At 37.9% G+C, this 24743-nt stretch overlaps 1 long non-coding RNA gene across 1 annotated transcript in view; it reads left to right on the top strand.

Moving 5' to 3' along the window:
• LOC118737438 overlaps positions 1–24743 on the top strand; it is a 481479-nt gene that overhangs the window by 294424 nt on the left and 162312 nt on the right. The gene's annotated exons all lie outside the window — the stretch shown is intronic.

Here is a 24743-nt window from a genome sequence, read left to right on the forward strand (position 1 = left end):
TTGCATTTACGATTGAATATTTAAGTTAAGTAAGTGGTTGTTTGTGCACATTCATATGTTACCCATATCTATAAAAGGGAGCCAATTAGTGGAGATAGTATGGGGAGTTAATTACTGCCAAACCATATTTAAACAATTCACACCCTGATGTAATTAAGTAAGCGCGCATGAGTATATGTATGTACATTGGCTACTCGTGTGCCACACGCAAAGTGACGTGAACACTTTTCACTTTACACTCGAAGCAGAAACGTTTAAAAAACGGAAGAGATTTGCGTGACTGAATATTTCCGGTTTGCGGAAGTAAACACTCAAATGAGATTGCCTTTTTTGCTGAAGTCCAGTAGGACTCAAATATTTATGTATGTGCATATATGTACGTATATTTTATGACGCCTCAGCCTAAATATTTTCAAATCAAGAGCCTCACTTGGCGGACCAGCGAATTATACATATGTAAATATGTAAGTAGAAGTAGCCACCTTCAGGGGCGCACCCAGGAATATATTTTGGGAGGGGTTTATACTTCTGAAAATTCGTTCAGATAATATGCTCTTTAAAGTACATTTATGCAAGTTTTATGTACAGTATGTAATAAATTTATTAATAAATAAACTTTTTGAAGTTTCATAAATTGCACTTTATTTACATAAAACTAATAAAGAACTCAATTCGTCGGAATATGTTTTCTTTTTTAACTTTGGACCACGATTGGAACCGATTTCAATAATCTTTTTTTTTTATCGGAAAGATGGTACGTCTCGTAATTTGAAAATTACTTGTTTAATATAAAGTTCTATAAACACAAGATGCGCTCAACTTTCAAAAGTAATAACTAGTTAAAAAAAAATAGTTTTAGTGTTCATTTACATCAAAAGCAAAGTGCTTTTTCAAGAAACGGAAATAATAAAAAATATTTCTTGTGATTTTTCTTGAGAGCTGGATTCTAAGCTTTAAGATGCGGTTTGTATTTGAGGGCTTATTAGCTTTAAGGGGGCTTGAACCCCAAAACCCACCCCTTGTATGCGCTAATGGGCGCCTTCCATTCGCCACCTGTATGTTCCTTATCTTTGAGTTTTGCTCGCTTAACGCAAAATTTTGTATGGGAAAGCAACAACAAAGTTAGCTAGCAGCGATGAACGATGGCGAGTTTGGTTGCACATCATTGATTTCGAAGGAGAAGGTTTATATCTATATAGGTTAGAACAGGAAAAGGGTTGGCAGCTGTTAAATAAAATTAAGATAAATTAATTATTATAATACTACATTTAGGAGGGTTGGCATTCTTTTTTTTATAAATTTAACTTCAATAATGGGAACTAGGTAATTGTAGCATATACCTATAACAATATGGGTGTCGGACGAAAGAGGTTTCGGAAGGTTTTAGTTTGAAAAAAATATTTTTATGATCGATACCATCTGTTTGAAAAAAAAAAACAATTTAGTTAAATTATACTTAAATCAAACGAGGGGATGTTAAGGAGTCTGTAGTTTGAACATTTACAGAATTTAATCCAAGCAAACTCACACACAGTTAGAGAGAGAGCGATAAAAGGGAGAAAACGAAAGCTTGGGCATTATAGCGAGGGGCGACAACAAGGTTTCGGTGAGATCAAAGTCTACGAAACCGACATAGAATCTCTAGTACAATTAGCGGCTTTCGGGAAACTGAAGAGCCTTCTCTTGACCAAAAACAAAATAAAACTTGTGTTCAAAAGGCAAAGTCAGATAAATTCTGAAACCTACTTAAGAAATTAGCCCTTAGAGTCTTCTTTTTGTCTAAAGAAGTGAAAACCAGAAATAATCGGTATCTTAATATCAAAATAACAAATACTAATGGCATCTTTGACTCTCCATCCCAGTAGAACTTGGGAGCATCGTACGATTGCTCGGTGAGTACTCCCTTGGGAGTATACTAATACTCCCCATTGCTCCCTATGCTTCTGTGTATAAGCATGTAATTTTGTATACTCCCTTTAACATTGGATGTCCTAGGAGGGGGAGTAATCCCTTTTACCTCCTAAACGAGCAATCGGGGAGCACACACAGAATTATCATCCCACAAACCTTCTAATGGAGCAATACGGGAGTACTCCCATAGTTACCTCCCAGAAACCTCCCAAAAAGACAACAAGGGAGTGCACATAGAAAACATCCCATATACCTCCCGAACGAGCAATAAGAGAGTGTTCCCATTAGAGGCATCCCGAAAGCCTCCTATAGGAGTAATAAGAGAGAAATGATAACGAACATTTTAAATTAGCCAAATAGATTTTGCTATTTATTAAATTTTTTATTTAACTTTTTAATCACGTGCATTTGTGCTAATTTTACAAGACCTTAACAGATATAAGTACGAGATCAGATAAAACGTAAATTATACGTCTTACATAATTGCTTAATTTTAGAATTATATTGCAGAGAAATCATATGAAAGTAAAACGTAATAATAACAAAACGGTAAGATAAGATATGCACATATAAGTATGTACTCGTATATGATTTCCTGGTTGTCAAGGATGCTTACCTGGTCAGGAATCCACCAAGCGGTGAAATTGTGGAAGTGACTTTTCTTATCTGACATCTTTGTCACCCATGCGATGTTTAAACCCGGGGGTCACACTTAAATGCAAACACTAATTTGCGCAATCTGAAAGGTATTTAACGGTATATTTGTAAGTAATACAATGCTTAAAATATTTAAACAAAAGTTGAGGTACATACCAACGGAATTTTATTTAAATCTGTGTGCTATCCAAATTAGATTATTGTGTCCTCCTTATGCGCCTATAAGAAATATTTTCTGTTGTTTTTTTTTTCTATGATAAATTTTTTCGAAAACACAAAATTTCTTTTGAACGAGGTGCGTATTGCTCTCCTATCAATCAAAAAGAAGACTCTTGGATTTCTCGCTTAGGAGACATCACTTTTTAATCCTAAACGAGTAATAACGGAGTACAAAACCGACAAATCTCGCTTATTGCTCCCAAATCATGCATCAGGGAGCATTCTTTAATTGCTCGCTTAGGATATCTCTCATTACGCTCCTAAGCGAGCAATACAGGAGGACAAAACCGACAAATCTCGTTTATTGCTCCCAAATCATGCCTCGGGGAGTATTATTTCGTCGCTCGTGTAGGAGATCTCCTATTTGATTCCTAAACGAGTAATAAAGGAGTACAAAACCGACAAATCTCCCTTATTGCTCAGAAATCAGGTTAAGGGGAGTACTCTTTTATTCCTCACATAGGGAGATCTCCCTTCAGGTTCTAGTGGGATCCGACCCACATTTGATGCGCGTGGAGCCTGGATGGAACCACACGCAAATTTTATGTATTTACACGTCATTTCTGCATTTCTTTAAACAAAAGGGTTCGGGAGCGTTTCCGTAAAAAAATGCGAACAATACTAACGGGAACGTTTCCTATGAGAATAAAATGAGAACGAAAGTCTGGGGAACATTCTGTTAAAGAATTAAAGAACAAGACGTGAACAAAAGTTTTGAGAACTTAATGTTAAGAGTGAGAGGGACGTCTGCTTGTTGGGATGCGAACAAAATCGTTTCAGTGAGCAACACGATTGTTGACTTTAAGCCATTTCAACTTATGGATCATTTCAACTTCCAGATCGTTTATCATTAGTGTCAACTCTTAATTTATGGAACAATTTTTCATTTGCTGAGCAAAAGAAATAACAAGTTCGTGTCGTTAGTCTTTCATGTTTTAATTTGCATAGATATCTTTCAGTTTTTTTCTTTTTTGATTAATTCAAGTATTCAAACATTTCAAACTAATGGAATGCTATAGGAAAAATTTCGTTCTTGCATCCATTCTTCGCGAATAGTTCGGAGAATATTTGTTCCCGTTGTTTAGTTCCCAAATTGGGGGAAAGCTCTTAAGACTTTTGTCACCTTCGACCTTTGTTCCCAAATTGTGGAAAAGTTTCTTTAGACTTTTGTTTACGTTATGTTTCCAAAACGTTCCGGAGACTTATTTTCCCATTTTCTTCCTTAAAATATTGTTCGCATTTTGTCTCTCTTTCTGCAAGGTTTTGTTCTTATATAATTCCCATTGGGAAAGTTTTCGATTTAACAGTTTTGTTCTCATTTTGGTTTTTAGTTTGGAAGCGCTCATGGGAACAAAACCACGGAAATGTCAGTCAGTTTCGATCATAACATTTGTTTACGGTGTCCGTTTAAAAGTATAATATCACGAAATTAACTTAAAATAGCGAAATATATCTGAACTGAAACATTTTTCTTTTTCTGAAACATTTTATGAAATGAAATGACAAGTGAATAATAATTTATGGACATTGTATAATTTTTCGGCATTTGTTCTGAATATAATTTTATGAACGCAACAAGTTTTTCGGTAAATCGGGACCGCTACCTCTGCTAAAATTTACATGCCTTCGAAGTTCTTTATATATATTAAAAAGTTGGGGAAAATCGTATTTAAAAAACAAAACTAATTTATATATTAAAACTCATAAACAATTAGTGAGACTATGACATTCAATATAATTAACACAACAATGCACGATAAAAATATAACAAGGTAAAACCATTGAGAGGCATTCTGAGTTTTGCCAGAATTATAATTGAAAAGTGCGAAACTCAAACTCACACACACATTCTCATTTTCAATCTCAAACAACAACAATGTGAACAATTTAATGCTTGCGACGTAAGAAAAAAAAACATAGCCGATTAATTGAGAGAATGAATTTACATTGCAGATAATTTTTTTATCCTGCAACAGTGGGCGATATGCATAAAACCTAAGCAAATGTTTTTTTTTTCCTAAAATCTCAGATCTTTTATTCGATTGGTTTGGCAGTTATGCAGTTTTTATGCATACAGCCCAATGAATCATTCTCTGTAATCAAAATTCCGAAAAAAATCGGAAACTAAATTTTTAATTTTTTGCCTTTAAATGTTTTTTTTTTCATTTAAAGGTGCAACAGCCAGAAGTCGCTTATAAAATAAATTTGTATATTAAAATCCAAAATAGTCTATGCGAAGAGCATAGCCAAGAGTATTTTCTCTTTGAACACAGAAAAGTCATACAAAACACTCAAATCCTTAAATGTCCAAATACCAAAATTTCTACGCGAAGAGCGAAGGCTCGTCTAGGTGAAAAAGCATTTCTTCTCAAATTTCCTAAGACTTCTTCCAAATATTTTAAATTTTTTATGCTGTTTATATCTATTTACATAATTGGATTTATATTAAAAAAAAAAATTTTTTTGAGACAAACGACGATTGTTTGCCGTTTATTTATTTATTGCTACTTAAAATATTATCAAGTTACCTATGCTGCCTAGCAAGAATCCTTCAACTGAGGTGATTTAAATGGCTCAATTTTGTTTTTTAATATAGCTAAGCAGCTTCCTTAATGGCAAATCCTGCGGGAAACATTTTCCAAATGCCTAACTTATGGCTTAAAAGCCACAAATATTTCAGCTTGTCACAACCGAATGTTCGTTTCCTGCTATTTCTCTCGCATCAAATATAGGCTTGTTTTTGTAAAAGCATGCATTTTAAACATCTCCTTCAGATAACCTTACACATTAAAAAAGTTAAATAGAAGAAAAAATGTAAAAAAATAAAATAAAAAATGGGATCAAGAAAAGTTTGCGTTTCCTGATTTGCTTACCTTAGCAGCTGTCTACAAGGCAATGCTATTAAGGCCACTTGCTGACAACCGCACGCACAATCGTGCAACCGCAGCCGGGGTGAACGCGGTAGCAACAGAAAAGTCAGCAACAACAAGAAATAAAACACCAAATACCATCTTGCAGCGCGCAGTGTGACAGCTTTGCGTATTGTTGACTTCTGAAGTGATAAAGCGCCACAATGTCACCCTATTAAATGTAATATTTTCTTAGCCTCCGCCGGCTCTACAGTGCGCGCAGCTCTCTGCATTTTGCTTTACATCCAGTCTTCTTCGCCAGCTTTTGCGTACTTGGATGGCAATAAGCTGCTTTCATCGTACTTGTCGTGCTTTTACCTACTTCACATCCTTAAGCGACCTTTTACCGTTTTTTTTTTGTTATTTGCTTCGAGCTCTTACTCCTCCTGCTTCGCCACCGCTAAATGGCTGGCACAAAACTCAATTGGGAATTTTAAAAGTAAAGTTGAATTTCATGTTCTACTCCGGCAATTGTCACAGATGGTTTAATTGAAGTAATTACATGCGAAATCCGTCAGGATTTTCTTCTGCCGCAGCAACTGATTGTGAGTGTGGAAGAACTGCGAACTGCTACTCGTAAGACGAGGTGAGGCAGTGCATCAGGCATTTAACGGCTGAGTGGCGTGGTGGCGCACAGCAGTGTTGTGGAGTGGGGGGCCAAGGTTCGGCGCATGTCGGTTGTTGTTGCTGCAAGGCGGCTGCGTTGTCAGGATTAAAATGATGACACTTTTTATGATTTTATTACCTGCTGTTTTAGACAGGAGCCGCAAGCGTTGTAACTACATAAGTACGTTGCCAGCAGAGGATTACTTACCCCTGTTGCCGCTCGCTAAATGCGGCCGTCAAGAAAGGGTTAATTGTGCGCTGTTGTTGTTTGTTTGCTTGCTTGCTGGCTGATTTTCCGGCTTTACTGCAAATTCATTATTGTATCCGCTGTGCTTAGGTTTGGCGCTGTTCCCTCGCATACTTCACCCTTTTTGTTTCAGCACATTTGCTTTGTTTGTTGGTGGGGTTGTTTTTGACGTGTTATTGTTTTTACTGCTTTCATAATTTTACATTTTGTATACTTGCTTGCTTGTTTTTGTTTGTGTTTTCCTGTTTCATGTTTATTTTGCTCGTTGAATTTTGTTGTTATTGTTGTTGTTGTAGCACCGTTGTTTTACCTCTTAGCGCATAATACGTTAATGACAACTGCGTGTAATTACTTTATATGAGCTCATTTAAGGTGTAATAATTATTTATGTGACTTTTTCATTTGCCAAACAACTTGTTTACCTTTTTAATTACATTATCCTTAAGGTAAGATTTTCAAAGCGCATTAGATACACTTATTGTGCTGGTTTTGGCAAGATTTTAAAACTTTAATTGTGTTGGAAAAACATTACCCAGAGAAAATAGGGGAAAATATTGTGACAGAAAGCTTAAATCCTTCTTGTTTACAAACCGCTTTTTGGGATAAGATTCAATGCAAGTTCGTTCCATACTGCAGAAATTTGTTGATATTAATCTTGAGGCCTTGTCCTTGTCCGTATCTTTATCTATATCTTTTCGTTATCATTGTCTTATCTTTATCTTTATTTTTATCCTTATATGTAATATATTATATGTAATATATATATTGTTTATAATATGTGCATTAAATTAATGAGAAAACTCTGTAGAATTTATAAAAATTTAAGTCTTTGGTTCACGAGAACAATTCCTAATCTTAATTAGTTTTATTTTTTTAAGCTAATAAAGTTAAAAGGGCAACATTTGCAGATGCGGTCGTGTTTATATTAGCCCTCAACTTGTCATTTTTCAAAAATAAATAATGCAAATTTTAAAAGACATTCAAGGATATAGTTTTAAAAGGACTTTTTCGATACATACATGTCCTATGCACCAAAAATGTTAGCTATTTTAATTGTACCAAATTTTGTCTTTTATTTCGATTTGATGATGGACTGAGTTTTTTAATTCTGAGATATTTTGAATCTTTACTAATATTATAAATCCGAAAGTGAGTTTGTTTGTTTGCTTCGCTTTAACGCTTTAACTACTCAACCGATCATCATGAAATTTTGTACACTGCTGTTAATTAGTCCAACTTAAAATATAGTATACATTTAATTTCGATTAGACAAGGGTGCGTGGCACCTCCCATACAAACGGAATTTTTCACACTGCATTTCTCAGGAAATATTTGTGATAGATTACTGGAACTTGGTATGGAGATATATAAAATCACTATCTACTCATGGATTAGGCCTGCCACCATTTAAAAAAATCAAATTCAACTTCAACAAAAGGGGTTATTTATTTGAAAATTAGATTAAAAAACGGATGAAGAGGCTTAAAAAAGCTGTAGTTCGAATATATTTTAAAAAGGGTTGCCACCTGTTTGGAAAGTCAAATTTAAATTAATTATACGCAAGCTATTTGAAGAATTAAAATATGGTTGTCTAACGAAATATTGTTAAGAAACCTTTAGTTTGAAAGTTTTGAATAATATTTAAGTCTTCCACATGGGTTGCCACCTTTTTAGAAATAAAATTCAATGATTTTAAATTAAATTACAGTAAAGGTCCGCAATGGTTCTGACGGTTGATTTATTGGTGGTGATTTGAGATTTACCCTTACCCTTTAACGTATAATAATACTGGGAAATCACATCCATTGGGTCAATCGCAACACACACTAGTTCGAAGGCAATAGTATTTCCTTTACCGTTACCAATACATATTTTGTATATTCGCCAGAGTGGATCATAAATAAGATTTTTAGTAATAACCAAACTCCAGCGCCAAGTGGAGGGTGAAATTGTGAAACTTGAAAGCACACTTCGTTAAAATCTTTCCGGGCATTTAGGAGGATTTCACTCACAAACACACATACAGAAGAATTATATATATACGTTTGTACGGTGCCACGTCCTCTTTTCAAATTTTTTCTCCATGAGTATAAGATTGATTTCATATATCGCCGTACCAATTCCAGTATTCTACAATGAACAGTTCCAGAGATATGCAGTATAAAAAAATGGGTTTGTATGGGACGTGCCACGCCCCCTTTATATATCGAATTTTTTTTTTTTGCCTATAACCATCCTTGGGATGTCTGAAGTATGTGTCCGAAATTTAAAAAAATCGGTTCGGCCGTTCTCGAGCTTTGCGAACACATAAAAACCGGCTTTCAAAATATATATTAGTTAGTTTTGAGTATGTACCACAATATGATTGTCAGACGAAAGACGTTTTAAAAAGGTTTGCCAACTGTTTAAAGGTTAAATTCAAACTATTCAATAATTTAAATGAATTATTACAATATGGGTATCAATCGAAATGGTTTTTTAAAGGGCTTCATTTCAAAACTACATGCAAGAGATTTGTATCTGCTTAACATCTCAAATTGAGTTCAGGGGATAAGTTAATTGAAGAAGTATGACAAGTGAGAAATTTAAGAAAGCTTTAGTTTGAAAATATTTTGAAGATAGTTAGACAAATTTTAAACCACCTGTTTTTTATTTGGATTTTCTTGAAATAAACTTTACTCAATGTATCAAATAGAAATTTCATACACTCAGCGAAGCGGGTGAGGGCGATCTAGTTAATCATAAATTTAAAATTTCGAAATACTTTTAAGAAAAATCCGGACTTCAGAAACAAAAGAAAGAGAAACTGCGAATATATGAGTGTAAAATTGACTGTAGCACTTTGTTGTGGCTAATTTATGAAATGCGAAAATTTTAGTTGGCGCTACTGAAAATTGTTATATATAATTTCAGTTGTGTCGTTATTGCAGAGAACCATCAATATATTGAAAGTACATTTTCGAAGATTTCACGAAAGTCAAACTTAAGGTAGCTGCATCAATTGTATCGAATACATACTCGTACATATATATGTATGTATGAATTTTCCGCCCACATTTCGCACAGAGCACGTTCGTTGCTAATACATATTTCGTTTACCCCATCGAAATCCAAATTACTGCAATTCTCGTCGTAATCTCTTAATTTATCACCTCATTTACACTTTCACCCAGTACCCTGGACTTGAACAAATTCAACTACCATTACCGTGCCTGCTTCCCCAATCGTCAGTTCCTACAAAACGAAAGGTTAACCACAAACAAACAAACAAACTAACTAACTAACCACTCTGCCTGCGGTCTGTGTACTTTATTCCTCACTTCGTTAGCTTTATACATTTTATTTTGTGCTTGTAACCAATCCAAGTGCGTTTTGCGTCTTAATGGACTCAATAGTGAGCTCAAAACTGCTGAACTGCTGAAATGGTAATGGCTGGCGGTTAATAATGTTTTGGCAGCAAACAACTGCCACGGGCAGGCCCATACATCCATACATACATACATACATATGTACAAAATTGGCTGCAACAATCGTCGGCAACAATGCTTAGCAGCAGCAACAACAATGCTCAATGGGGAAAAGCGAGCAGAAACAATTTTCCGTTTAGCACGAAGACTAATGCAAAAATATATTTATTGAAATTGTATGATCCCCAGGGACAAATGTGCTATAGCTGTTGCTGTTGCTGTTGCCGCTATTGTCGATTTTGCTTGCGAATCCTTGAATCTCAATCTGCTACTCCGGCACATTAGCAACAACATATGCGTTTAATACCAACAGTCTCTCATTGGTTATTTAGTCCCAATAGCTTTAACATAACAAAGCTTTTGAACGAGCACCTTTTTTTTTGTATCCCTTACTCCCTTCGCCTGGGAGCATGCACTTGGCTTCGCTTGTTGTCCACAAAATTCAACAAAATACATTTTGTATAATTTACGGTATGTTCGAGTAATTTCACTTGTTAGTATATTTGTATGTAGGTATGTAGTTATTCCTGTACAAAAATAGGTTGCTTAAATGGTTTTAGCCAAGATATTTGTAGGTATACATACATACGGAGTATATTCTAGTAGTCTGGATGTATTTCAGTATGTCGATTCATTTTTATCTCTCTTACTTAAAATGCTGAGTGGTCTTTAGTAGGAAAGTAATATATACATATATATATATACATATATATATATATATATATTTTTTTTGTCAAAATGCAAACTATATTTTTTTGGGGCAAGCTTAAGAATTTTTTTTATGGAAAAAAGTGATTTGTTTTTGTTATTCTTTTTTTGGCCTTATAACAATTATATTCAACAATTTATATTGAGCTCGAGGCCGTTTATTAAATGCAAATTTTTATTGTGGAAAAGCAACAATAATTTGAAAAAATGGTTGAAGTGATAGCTATTTTGGAAATCACCACATTTCCTCATCAGACTTCTTTCAGTAGGATTCGAACCGACGATTCCACTGACTCAGCCAGTTGCCTATGCACCGTGCTAAGTACGCCTTGTAAATTATCGTTTGCTTTTTTCCACTATTTTCATAAGGATAAAATTTTTATTTAAGACCACAAGAACTAAATTTTCCACAAAAACAATGGGCCCAGAGGAGCGACGTATAGATGTATGTACTTAAAAACCCTTCTTCGAACTAGGAATCATTGAAACCGGAGTAGCTGAAAACTTGATTCCGCTGAAAACTTAAAAGGGAACCCCCTACCACACGGTCTTCTACAGCTACTCTCTGACAATGGAATGCGTTGCCAACGAGGATAACATAGTCATAAAGGGAAATTCGGGGTCCTTCCTGGCATGAGAAATTTAACCTTTGGTGGAGTTGACGTTCTCACCACACCAGCGAAGTGAAGTATTTTGGACTGATCCTGGACACCAAACTTCAACAGAAATAAACACTTACTTAGATGCAACCATATCCAGAGCCACAAAATATTTAGATGGTTGTACATCATGATAGTAAAATCTATGGCAACATAGGGGACAGTACCCTAGTCAGTGTGAAACAGTCACTCACAAAGCTTCAAGGTCTGGCATATATTTGCATTCCGCGAGCAGTGCGCACCTTCCCGACGTTTGCGCGGGCGGTAATTCTGGAGCTGGAGCTGCTTAAGCTACGGTGACCAGATTTTTGTGGACAAAAATGAGGACATTTTAAAGCATCGAATCCGAACATACAGCTTTGGCTTTAGAATAAAAATACATTACATCTTTTAATACAGTATTAGTTAAAACAAAACAAAGAGAAAAAAGTTTAAAATTTATCGCACAAATTTATATACTATACGTTGGCGAACATTTAAATAGGGAAGAGACATTTTGGTAAGTTTTGGCTACTTTTCTTTGTTTGTGTAATGTTTATTATGAAAATCATGTAGATCAAACTTATAAACTTTGTAGAACCGATATAAAAATTCTAAGAATTTTAACAAATGCTTATCAAAATTTTAAATATTTTAATTAGGTTTCTTAGAATTGTTTTGAGTATACGGTTTTGTAGCCCATTTAATTCAAAGTGCAAGTTTGACGTAGCTTGGACTTACTGTTAATTTGTGAAAATTTTTTGTTCCCGCATTTTCGTCCATAAAAATTATGTTCGAAAATTTGTTTATATGAAAATGAGTAACACCTAATGAGTAATGGGATAACAATAAGATTGGTAGAAATGGGTAAAGCGGCTATCAAGATACATATATACAAGTAATCATAAGTTGGCGTGGCTACGCCCATTTTCTAAAAATTTATAATATTCTCATTTTTCGTCTAAAAAGTGATTGCAAATATCAGTTTTGATTGAATTATCTTCAGTAGTTACTAAAATAACGCAGTTATCGTATTTCTGAAAACTACCGTCATTTCGGAGATTGGCGTGGTTATTAACCGATTTTGTCTATTTTCAATACCATCCACCCTACATATACCAAGTTTCGTTAAGATATCTCAATTTTTACTCAAGTTATCGTATGCACAGACGCACGGACAGACAGTCACCGCGCAATCGATTTATTTTTTTTATTCTGAGCATTTATGTATACATTTGCCTATATATGTATATCTCGATTCGGTTTGGCTGTTACAAACCACCGTTATGCGAACGAAGTTATTACACGATTGTGCACAAGTGCATTCGGGTATAAAACTACGTCCCGAACAAATATTTAGTGGGACAATTTTCTCAAAATCTGTACTGTCCCGCCAAAATCGGTATGAATAGTCACCGTAGCTTAAGCAAGCATCTCCATCGCTTAATTTCTCCACCAAAAAATGCCATAAATAAATATTGACTGATTTCAAAATTAATAAAATTATAGTTTAAAAAACTAAAACCTCCCTATTATAATTGCCATTCGTACTGTCATCAGGAATGTAACTTGAGAATAGAAATCGCTGCATCTTTTAGGCGCATCAATATTACATAGTTACATCCCGAGCTAATAAAAGGAAGGTAATAATAATAATAATAACAAGTAATTTTTAGCAAAAAAAAAAAACCGACTTAAAAAAAATATATATATATCTATATATTTCATGATCCAATGATCGGATCTAAACCAAATTAGTATGGGACCATCTCTGAGACACTACCTTTTCGTTGCAAAAAATTATTGAAGTCGGTTGATGTGGTGCAAAGTTATGCGGTAACATACATACAAAAAAAAAAAAAAAAAAAAAATATTCCGACGAACTGATAACCTCCTCCTTTTTTGGAAGTCGGTTAAAAAAAGAGGTCTCCTTATTTGTTGGCTGCAAAAAAAAAATTGGGCCACCCTAATATACAAACTTCAATAAGAAACTTTTTTTAAACATATTTTTGTTACCAACAAGCTTATTTACCGTAAAAGCTCTATATATATGCATAATGTTTGCTTTAGAGTGGCTCATAATGGTGATTGATATGCATACATTTAATTAAAATTTTCTTTGAAAATCTTTCAACTGTTCATTTGTATGCGTGTAAGTGTATTCGCTTGTACATATGCAGATATATTTATGTAAATATATTAACATTTTCCGTGATTTATATTTGTTAAAAATCCTACATGATTTTGTTTAACGCAGTAGGTACTTGCCCTTTGATATAGCTTAAAAGCTTTATTTTCCGGAAAGATTTTTATTTTGGTAGATATGTTCGAACGTTTTTTAATAAAAAAAAAATAATTATTGTTATTGAAAGAGCCTTTAAGGTCTTAAAAATGTGTACGGTTGCACATTTTCGGCAGCCAGCTCAGCTCATTTTCGTTGTAATTAGGCAAGATAATGACTTAAGGAGGATGGTTGCGTGCGCAGAAGTGGAAAGCTTTTGACTGCCATGACACCTGGAAGTAGCCAGAAGTGATTCTTGTGTGTACGGTTCAAAACGCAGTTCACAACGTCAGAATATTTATATCCGCGTATCCTCTAGATAGCAACCAAACACCCGTTTGGGAGCGACCTAAAGGGAGAAGGCGTAAAACTTCGCGTGCGCTGGGTTTGGACCCCGCCACGTTAAATCCCCGCCCACTGAAATGGAAAAGACAGCCTCGTATCAGACCCCCTCTTTTTTCTGACGACCACAGCAAACGTATAAAGGACTATGATTTGAGGGTATGTCCCTGGAATATCCGGACCCTTAATGGAGAAGGTGTCTCTACCCGGATGGTAGATGTCCTTGGGAAGACGATGGCCGACATCACCGAGAAACCAAGTCGATCGTGTTGTGATAGACGGAAGGCGTGATTGCAGCGGTTAAGACGTACGTACACTCCGAGGGCCACACTTCGACTCGGACCACTATCTTGTTGCAGCCAAGATAGGCACCCGCCTCTGTGCAGCAAAAAATGTGCGCCCAACAATGAACGGAAAGCTTAACGTCGAAAATCAACAGACGGCCAATTTACGCAACGCGAGCCATGCAGGACCGTTATAGGGAACGAATAGCGATTACGCGGGTAAAAACAACAAAGCTGCTCGAGCTGCCGGCCTGACAGCCGAGCTTTTCACGTACTGCGGCGAGGAGCTGATGAGCTGCATGCATCAGCTCTTATGCAGAATATAGTCCGATGAACGAATTCCCAACGGCTGGTATTTAAGGGTGTTCTGCTTAGTCCAGACTGAAGCCCACCGTAAACGAACTGATTGGACCTTATCAAATCCATCATAGATAAGGTATTCACAATACGCCAAATCTTGGAAAAGACCCGCTAGAGTAGGATGGTTACGCACCATCTATTTGTCGATTTCAAAGCCGCTTTCGACAGCACTAAACGGAGTTGCCTATACGCCGCTATGTCGAAATTTGAGCAACAATACCACCAGCTATGTCAGAATTAGGAAGAACCTCCTATCTGAGCTGTTGGATACCAAACGAGGTTTCAGACGAGGTGACTCCCTTTCGTGTGATTTCTTTAGTCTGATGTTGGAGAAGACATTAACAACCGCAGAACTGAACCACTCTGCTCTGAAAGTATTCAACGCGGGCCGCAATTCTCGTAACAGATAAAGAGGAAGGCATCCTCTGCGTTGGAAAGACCAGGTTGAAAAGGATTTAGGTAGCTTCACTTGGTATTTCCGATTGACGTCAATTTGCACAGAAGAGAAATGACTGGCGTGTGGTTTTGACACGGCCAAAATCGCTTAGGCGGTTACAGCTCCAATAAAGAAGAAGAAGAAGAAGAAGAAGATCCCAGCTCATTTTCGTTGGAATTGGGCAAGACTTAAGAATATTAACGCCCGTACAACTTTAGAGTTAAAATTTATTTACTAGATATGTACATACATCCATAGTAGGTACATACATTTGGATGTATGTACTTACCTTGTAGTAGAACGGATTTTACCACGAATAAATTGTACGTAAATTTCTACATCTTCATTGATTCCCATAACTAACGTATCTTAAGCAGCATAGCTGTACTAACGGTACAAAAACTTTCAATTCAAGAAAACCCAAATCCAAACCGAAGATTTACTTCAATAATTCGCTTCAATCGAAATCACTTCAAAGCGACACTGACAACAAAGTTCTGGGCGAAACAAAAGATCAGCATTGAGTAGAAGACTTTTCATCACCAACAATGCCAAAGCGCAATTCAATCATCGCCATCGATGTTGTATTGAAAAATTACTTTCTTCCGAAAATTCTTTGACATAGTCAAGGATAAAAAGAAGAAACCAACACATTGACCAGCAGGAGCAAGGTACGTGCGGCTACAACTATCTGAGATTTCAATTGTGAGAAACACCCGAAACTCGATTGCAATTTTCGCAGTCAATCGCCGAGCATTCGACACAGACGCGCAGCTAAGCTTTTATTGGGGCAATCGCAACTATGCTATGTGGTGCAAGGAAATCCGCAGAAGTAGCGGAGGATTGCAAGGAGGAAGAGATGGAGAGAAGCAACGAAATTGTGTACGCCAAAGTAAGCATTTAGCTCTTGGCTGAACCTGTCCATGCAGCCTCTAACTACTTCCTCGACGTACATTGCTTTGTATGTTATATGTACATATTTCTCGCAGAGTCAATTGGCATCTTTTGCTGGCACTACATAACCCGCATGCATACATACAAACCTTATTGACGAGCATTGTCTAAACCTACCGCCCGCCACCGCCGCCACCACCACCAACTGGCTGCCATGTTGATTGCTTTTTCTTGTCTTCAGCACCGGCATAATGCTAACAATACTCTCTTTGTCTATAGCTATGTATGTATGTGTGCGTTCTTTTTGCATTGCGTTGCTGCACATGCGGGAGCAATTCGAAGCGTTTTCGGCGCATTTAGCTGAAGAATTAAACCCGAGCAGCAGCCAAAGCAATGAATACCAAACAAAGCTACACTGCCGACCGACCCCCGCCACCCTCCATGCAATGCATTCACTTGTGGTTTAATGCCTGCTTGTCTGGTTGACTTGCTAGCGATAAATTTCCATTTTCTTGTTAAATTGCTCTGCTCTCTGCTTAGTGAATGAATGTTCGCCCAACTTGTATGTATGTGTATGTACGTATGCAACTTTCGTTCTTCTGCCTTGATTGCTGCTGTCGACGTCGCTGCTGTCGTTGCACTTATTGTTCTGGTGTCGATTGCTTCTTGATTGCGGTGCACAAACACAAATCTCCCTAACCCCATATTCACGCATACAACCGCATGTTAAATGCTGCAATCGCACATTTACATATAAATGTACATATGTATATATGTATATCCTTACACCTATAGTACGTTAGCAATGCAGCCACTTGCTGCAATTTTCCTCGTCGATTTGGTTTGCTATGTTGATTGTTGATTGTTGATTGTCTTTGATTTGCTGTGAATTGCTGCGCCTCTCAAGTTCTCCCAAGTGGAAGCTTTTTTCAAATCGAAGCTGATTGCGGCCAACATGTGCTCGATTTTCGTTCTACACGCTCTAGCTAACCATCAGTGAGGGAATCAATTCAATGTATGTATTATGTATTTGTATGAAAATTTAAAATTGTTTGTACTTATATGTATGGATGCATACTGGTGAATTGCATTCTCTGAATAGCTGGTAGTAATTGCTAGAGATTGGCTAATTTTAAGGCTGCATCTGCTTGAATAACTTTGAATAAAATTAAATGGACTTCTTTCTTCGTAGATTCCAGTTTTTTTTAACAAAATCGTTAATTTTTATGTAGTATATTAAAAGCCTTTGTTGAGGCCACGTACTTAAAAATAAATGCAGTGGTATAAGTTGCTTATTTAACCCTTCTGTAGTGCTTGGAATTTACCCCTTTTTATAATGTTTTGGGTCATTATGACCAAATAATAGAAATTAGTTAATTTTAAGAAAAAAAAAGATATTTCAATTTGAATTCAGTTAATATTTTATTTATCACATGCAGACACTTTATCGGCAAGTGCTGTTTGCTTACCGGTTCAAAGTTTTCCTTAAATACTAAATAATAATTTGGGTCCAAACGAACCAGAAACACTGTGGGTGTATGGAAAAACTATGTCGCTTTCTAGACAACAAAATAAAATAAAAAAACTCTTTTATTTTTTGCAAAACCATAGGTGATTATGCTTTTAGAGATTAGACAACGTGGCAGCTTATTTAAAATTATCTAACTCTGTAATTAAAGAAATTTTTCATGAAAATTGGGTCACTTTGACCCAATCATTGCGGAAGGGTTAATAATCGATGTAGGTAAAGAGTCTTAACTCCTTCAGTACCGAATTTTGTTCCATGGTTGGAAATTTTTTAATTAAAATAATGCAACGAAAAGCTCATAAACAAAGCTTCATATTGCCACGCCCTTAATTTTGAGCAGTAGAAAAAGTGGCCTCTGAACTACTTTGAGAGATAGTGGTTTAAAACAGTAAGTGCGCCTGTTCCACATTGTTTAGGTTAAACTTATGTACGTTAGATATCGTTAGCATTTACCTCTATTTTTTTTTGGTACCAAAAACTGCACCAGTATGTAAAAAATTTATTAAAATATGTTTTAGCTATAGATTTAATTATTAAAACTTATGTCGACCGCTGTGGTGTAGTGGTAAGCAGTGTGCGCTTTCACTAATCAGCACCTGGGTTCAAGCCCTGGTCAAAGCAACATCGCAAAAATATAGAAAAAGGGGTTTTTTCTTAACAGCGGTCGTCCCTCGGCAGGCAATGGCAAACCTCCGAGTGTATTTCTGCCATGAAAAACCGCTTCTCATAAAAATACAATTGCCGTTCGGAGTCGGCGTAAAACTGTAGGTCCCTCCTCTTTGTGTGACAACATCAAGGCGCACGCCACAAGTCGGAGGAGAAGCTCGGCCAAACACTAACATATGTTTATTTGTATATATGTATATATATACAAATACGCTTTGGTTATATAGTTAATAAACCAATTTTTCTCGTGTTTTGTGAACTATTTTATAATGCTGGAACATACTTTTCTCGAGAAAAATTCTATGTAAAAGCGGAAAAATAGTTTTTGTTTCTTAATTATAAACTTAGTTGAGCAAATAATCGCGACCTATGTATACATTAGGGTATTCTATACTGAAGCCTTTTAACAATCCGAGAATTTCGGGCTGCAAAAAATTCTAATCCCGGAATCCCGGGATTTTTCGGGATTTCGACTTTATAACAATTTTTGCATTTTGTAGTAGGCTCGCCTTTTTTAAACCACAGAGATTCATTGTCACCACATGCCCCTTAGTAAAAAAAAGTCCGTTATTTTAAATGTTTGAATATTTTTATAGTATTCTTAAATATCAGTGTATATAGTTGTAAAAAACTTTACTCATATTTGCAGAAACTCTTTTTTCATAAAGCGCAAACAAAGTAAAATGAGTAACAACTCTGCCCCATTGTAAACGCTTTTTTGTTTTCAACCGCCTTAGCGGTTTTGGCCGAGTTCAACAAAGCACGCCAGTTGTTTCGCTTCTGTGCCAAGTGACGCCAATTGGAAATACCAAGTGAAGCCAAGTCTTTCTCCCCCTGCCCTTTCCATTGCAGTTGGGGCCTCCCTCTTCCTCTGCTACCACCAGCGAGTTCCGAGTTGAATACTTTCAGAGCAGAGCGTTTCTGACCATTCGAACGACATGGTCAAGCCAGCGCAGCCGCTGTACTTTAATTCACTCCATCGCCTGCGGTGCTTTCCTTCGCCAACGTGTAAAGGCAAGTAAATCTTCCGCAAAATCTTTCCCTCGAATACTCCAAGAGTCGCCTCGTCGGATGTTGTCATCGCCTATGCTTCTGCGCCATATACAAGCGCGGGCATGATGAGTGACTTATAGAGCGTGGTTTTCATACGCCGAGAGAGGACTTTACTCCTGAATTGCCTACTTAGTCCAAAGTATCACTTGTTGGCAAGAGTGATTCTGCGTTGGATTTCCATGCTGACATTATTATCGGTGTTAATGCTGGTTCCCAAGTAAACGAAATTCTCTACTTTCTCGAAATTACAACTGTCAACAGTGACGTGGGTGCCAAGGCGCGAATGTGCTGACTGTATGTTTGTTGACAGGAGATAATTCGTCTTGTCCTCGTTTACCACCAGACTCATTCGACTTTCTTTCTTACTTAACTTGTAAAAGGCAGAACAGATTTCACGGTTTTTGTTACCGATGATGTCGATGGCGGGGTCGCCTTTATTGTGGATTGGGCAGAGCATACTTAAATTCCAGTCGTCGGGCATGCGTTCACCTTATCAACTCCTCGCCACCGTACTTGAGTAGCTCAGCTGGCTGTCAGCTCCAGCAGCTTTGTTGTTTTTCATCCGCTTTATTGCTATCCATATCTCGTCATAGTTAGGCAGCGACTCCGTCATCATCGCCCATTCTTCTTCTCCACAACTTTCTGTACTTTTACCAGTCAGTAGAAAAAATATGTTCCCTAAATAATTTAAGTACGTTCTGAACATCGGTAACTAACGGGTGATTTTTTAAGAGCTTGATACCTTTTTTTTTAAAAAAAACGCATAAAATTTGCAAAATCTCATCGGTTCTTTATTTGAAACGTTAGATTGGTCCATGACATTTACTTTTTGAAGATAATTTCATTTAAATGTTGACCGCGGCTGCGTCTTAGGTGGTCCATTCGGAAAGTCCAATTTTGGGCAACTTTTTCGAGCATTTCGGCCGGAATAGCCCGAATTTCTTCGGAAATGTTGTCTTCCAAAGCTGGAATAGTTGCTGGCTTATTTCTGTAGACTTTAGACTTGACGTAGCCCCACAAAAAATAGTCTAAAGGCGTCAAATCGCATGATCTTGGTGGCCAACTTACCGGTCCATTTCTTGAGATGAATTGTTCTCCGAAGTTTTCCCTCAAAATGGCCATAGAATCGCGAGCTGTGTGGCATGTAGCGCCATCTTGTTGAAACCACATGTCAACCAAGTTCAGTTCTTCCATTTTTGGCAACAAAAAGTTTGTTAGCATCGAACGATAGCGATCGCCATTCACCGTAACGTTGCGTCCAACAGCATCTTTGAAAAAAATACGGTCCAATGATTCCACCAGCGTACAAACCACACCAAACAGTGCATTTTTCGGGATGCATGGGCAGTTCTTGAACGGCTTCTGGTTGCTCTTCACTCCAAATGCGGCAATTTTGCTTATTTACGAAGCCATTCAACCAGAAATGAGCCTCATCGCTGAACAAAATTTGTCGATAAAAAAGCGGATTTTCTGCCAACTTTTCACACATTCAACACATTTCGAACCGAACACTGATTTTGGTAATAAAATTCAATGATTTGCAAGCGTTGCTCGTTAGTAAGTCTATTCATGATGAAATGTCAAAGCATACTGAGCATCTTTCTCTTTGACACCATGTCTGAAATCCCACGTGATCTGTCAAATACTAATGCATGAAAATCCTAACCTCAAAAAAATCACCCGTTAGGTCGCCATTGTTGTTCTTACAGGAGTTCGCCCTGGTCCTGAAACCTTCCGTAACTCGCCTACCGCTCTGATAAAATTTTCGGCCATTCTTCCTGTCGGCTAGCAATTCAAGCTCCTCGCACTCACCTATTCTGCCTCTCTCTTCTTATTGCGGCACATAGCGCGTGTTGCGCCCGATCGGAGTGTGGCCCTGTAGAAGGCATCTTTTCTGTGCAGCTGCCCAACACTCCTCATAGTACCAGTTGTTCTTTCGGGCTCACTTAAATCCGTCTATTTCGGCAGCTGTACTTAATGAGCAGGAAATGTGGTTATGTGGTCACATATGTCGGTTGGTTGAAGAGTGCTCTCTGAGAGCAGGTGTGTGAGTCGAGAAGCGAATGCATTGGCTGTCTGTTATGCTTGGTGCTTTTCGACGTTAAGCTTTCCTTCCATATTTGGCCGCACATTTTTTGCTGCACAGCTACGCAGATGTTCAAGAATCTCGCTTTGATGCGGATTGTGGCTAGACGCTCGTCCACCGGTGAACGACAGTACTCGGTGACGGTGTCTCTCTCACATCAAAAATCCAATACCGAATTTGCGCTCCTTTACATGGTAGCTGTAGTAGGCAACGCAAGGCCCCAGACAGGTTTTGTCCTTACGAGGGCTGCAACCAGGCGCTCAGAGGCATCTTTCCCATTAAGGGTCCGAACATTCGAGAAGCCTGCCCTCAAATCGTAGTCCTTTAAACGTTTGCCGTGGTCGTCATCATAAGGGTGGTCTCATCCGAGACTTTGCTTTACTTCTTTTTGGAAGCCGTTTTTACGTGGCGCGTCCCAAACCGAGCGCACAACCCTTAGCTAGGACAGGGATGGTTTCGCAACCAAATAGACTTTTATATAGTGATCCGCTTGCTCCACAGTGAACAGACGCTGCAGACTTCAGTAAGCCCTTAAACCGAATAAGTCGAAGTGGTCCCACCTAAGCTCCCTCTCTTTCTGCCGTGACCCAAGGATAGATTACTGCATCTCGCACATGGGTTGCCCACGTTGCCCAGAGTGTGCGAACGAGGTCGCAAGAGTCGGGATTGAGTATAGTCGTGCAACTGTAACTGCATACCCAGCACAACGACTCCACTCCAAACCATATAACTATTTTGAATAGGCTATTCACTGCTAGGCACAAATGAATGTACGTAACTTAAAAGGCAGCCGTACCAATTCCCACACAACATTTCAACGCTGAGAGTCCACTCAATTAAGGTGTTCATTTAATTGAGATCCTTTCAACAAAAAGGACAAAATAATCTCACACACGTTTAATAAATCAAAATGGTGAAATTCTCACAAAACCATATTGAAATCGTAAGCAAACCATATTTACTCCACGTACTGCAATATTCTATAGAAAAGGTCATAATTTGTTTGAAGAGCAGCTCAACGCGGGCTAAACAAAAAAACAAACTAAAACATTTTGAAGGCCTCGTCTGTACTTCAAACTCAAGCGCGCTTGAGAGCGCCGACAAGTGGCAGTTCATGTGAAAGCATATTGCGGGAATACTACACTGCTAACAACAACAAAAACAACAGTAATCATAATTATTTTTATTATTATATGAAAACAAGCATTGATTTCTTTTTACCCTGCGCGTTGTTGTTTTCGTAATCAATTGAAACGCGTTCAGCACTAATTGCCGGCTGGAGGAGTATGCTTAGCAATAGCGACGGGGTGAACGGGGTGAGTAGCGACCAAAAAGTGCGGAAATGGATACTTGTAACCTGTGCGCAACAACGCACCTTTTCACCGCATCGCCGGACACGTGGCCCGCATGCGCCGAAACATTAACATCGGCAAAAATAACAACAGCAACAGTAAGTAATGGAGGCGGCAGCTTAGACAGCAGCGGCACAGGCGTAGAAACGCATAGAAAACGTGGGCGCGTGCAAGCGCTTGCGTGCTTTTTTCTATGTTGCTGTTGCACAAACAACCCCATTAGCATCCCACTAGAGAGGACAAGCAAATGGCAACATGCAACAGTAACAACAACGCGTGCAACCATGCAACCATGCAACCAAACAAGCAATTTTCCTTTCCACTGGCTGACTTGTGTGGCGTATGGCTACATGCAATGGGTGTTTGGTGTGTGTGTGTGGCATTTGTTGCTTGAGTGCCGAGCGTGCGCTTGCACGCCTGCCGCACAGTAATATTTCCTTAGTGTTTACTAATTGCTGATAAGTGGGCGTGTCATGCACTTACAACACGCATACTTAGTTTGTTGCATTAACTATTCCTCGCTGTGTTCATGTACATTCATACATACATATGTATGTGTGTGTGTGCGAGCGAGCCTGTAGCCGCGTTAAAAAGCCGCTGATTATGTTGTTTGCACACTGACGGTGTTGATGATTCCATTTGCTTTCTGGTTGCCACCACTCATAGCCTTTTCATATCTCCTGTCATAATCCTATAATAGGTCTTCATCCCAGCCATTGGCAGTAATTTCGTGTGTTTCCTTGTTTGTTTACTTAGTCATTTGAATGGATGCGTAAACATGGAAGATCTATGAGCGTGGAAAAAGGGGCTACTACAAACGGATTAGACATTGGTTGACTGGTCGCTCTATGACACTTGACATGTTAGCTGGCTGGCGTTGGTTACGATATGTTTTCTCTATTAATTAACTGAAAATTGGCAAAGTGTGCCGCACTTTATGTTCAGGTGAATGGATACTCTCAGGGTTTAGAAAATTGTGTGTTGATAGTGTATGTGCTTATTTATACGGATTGCCATTTTGGGCTTATAATTTTAAATGGTTTCCGTCGCTTATTTTAATCAATAAGTGTGTTTTTTTTTAATTGCTCTAAATTTAAAACTTGTATTTAAACAAGTTTCTTAAAGAATATGCTACATATATATATATATGTACATATGTATTTTTTATAAAAACCTGGCAAATATCCTGCGTGCTTTACCTCGCCTTAAAGGTATTTTTCTGTTGTTAGGCCCTCCTAAAAATCTTATGGCGGAATCATAATTTCAACCATTGCTTCAGTAGCACCATCTCTTTATGCAAATAGAGTCACTCCCCAAGGGGAAGGTCTGTCTCCGCTGCTATGAGTGGTGGTACTGAACTACATTCTACAGGACCTCAACAAAGGTGGAGTGAAAGTAGTAGCATAAGTAGTTGATGTAGTGGTGGCGGCGTCAGGTCTCGAGTGAAATCCTAAAGGGAGCTTTGCATGTTAGATACTAAACTGCGCTGGAAGACAAACATAGAGAGGCGCGTGGAGAGAGCATACGCAGCTTATTGTACATACATGTAAAAGAGTGTTCAGTAGGAACTGGGGCCAAAGCTTGTCCTCTGGATGTACACGGCTGTCATACTACCAATACAAACGTACGCGGCGTAAACTTGGTGGCCAGGACTAGATAAACAATACAACGTCAGGAAATTAGGCAGTATACAAAGAACAGATTTTGCGGGTACTACACGAGCAATTATGTCGTACCCATCTGATGCGCTTAATGTGATCCTGCATCAACTGCCCGCAGAACTCCACATCCGCGAAATCGCTGCGTCCTCGGCAGTCCGACTTAAAGGGTCAGGCTGCTGGAAGACTCTGCGGCAAGGTCATAGCGGTATTCTTGACAAACTTATCGAATCAGGAAAACAATCTGATTAGTTATACAACTCCTATGACAGATTTCAAGAAGAACTTTCAGGTGAAGTTTCCATTTGGACGGGATCGGAGTAGAGGCGGGCTAGTCAAGGAGAATTGCACTAAAGTCAGTACCCACGGGACCAAACAACCTTCAAACCTGTAAAACTGCAAAAGATAAAGTCAAACTAACAGCCACGATAAACAAAAAAG

Source organism: Rhagoletis pomonella, unplaced genomic scaffold (assembly GCF_013731165.1).
Source record: "Rhagoletis pomonella isolate Grant_MI unplaced genomic scaffold, Rhpom_1.0 Rhpom_scaffold_00004, whole genome shotgun sequence".
In the NCBI taxonomy this organism is placed as follows: Eukaryota; Metazoa; Arthropoda; class Insecta; order Diptera; family Tephritidae; genus Rhagoletis; species Rhagoletis pomonella.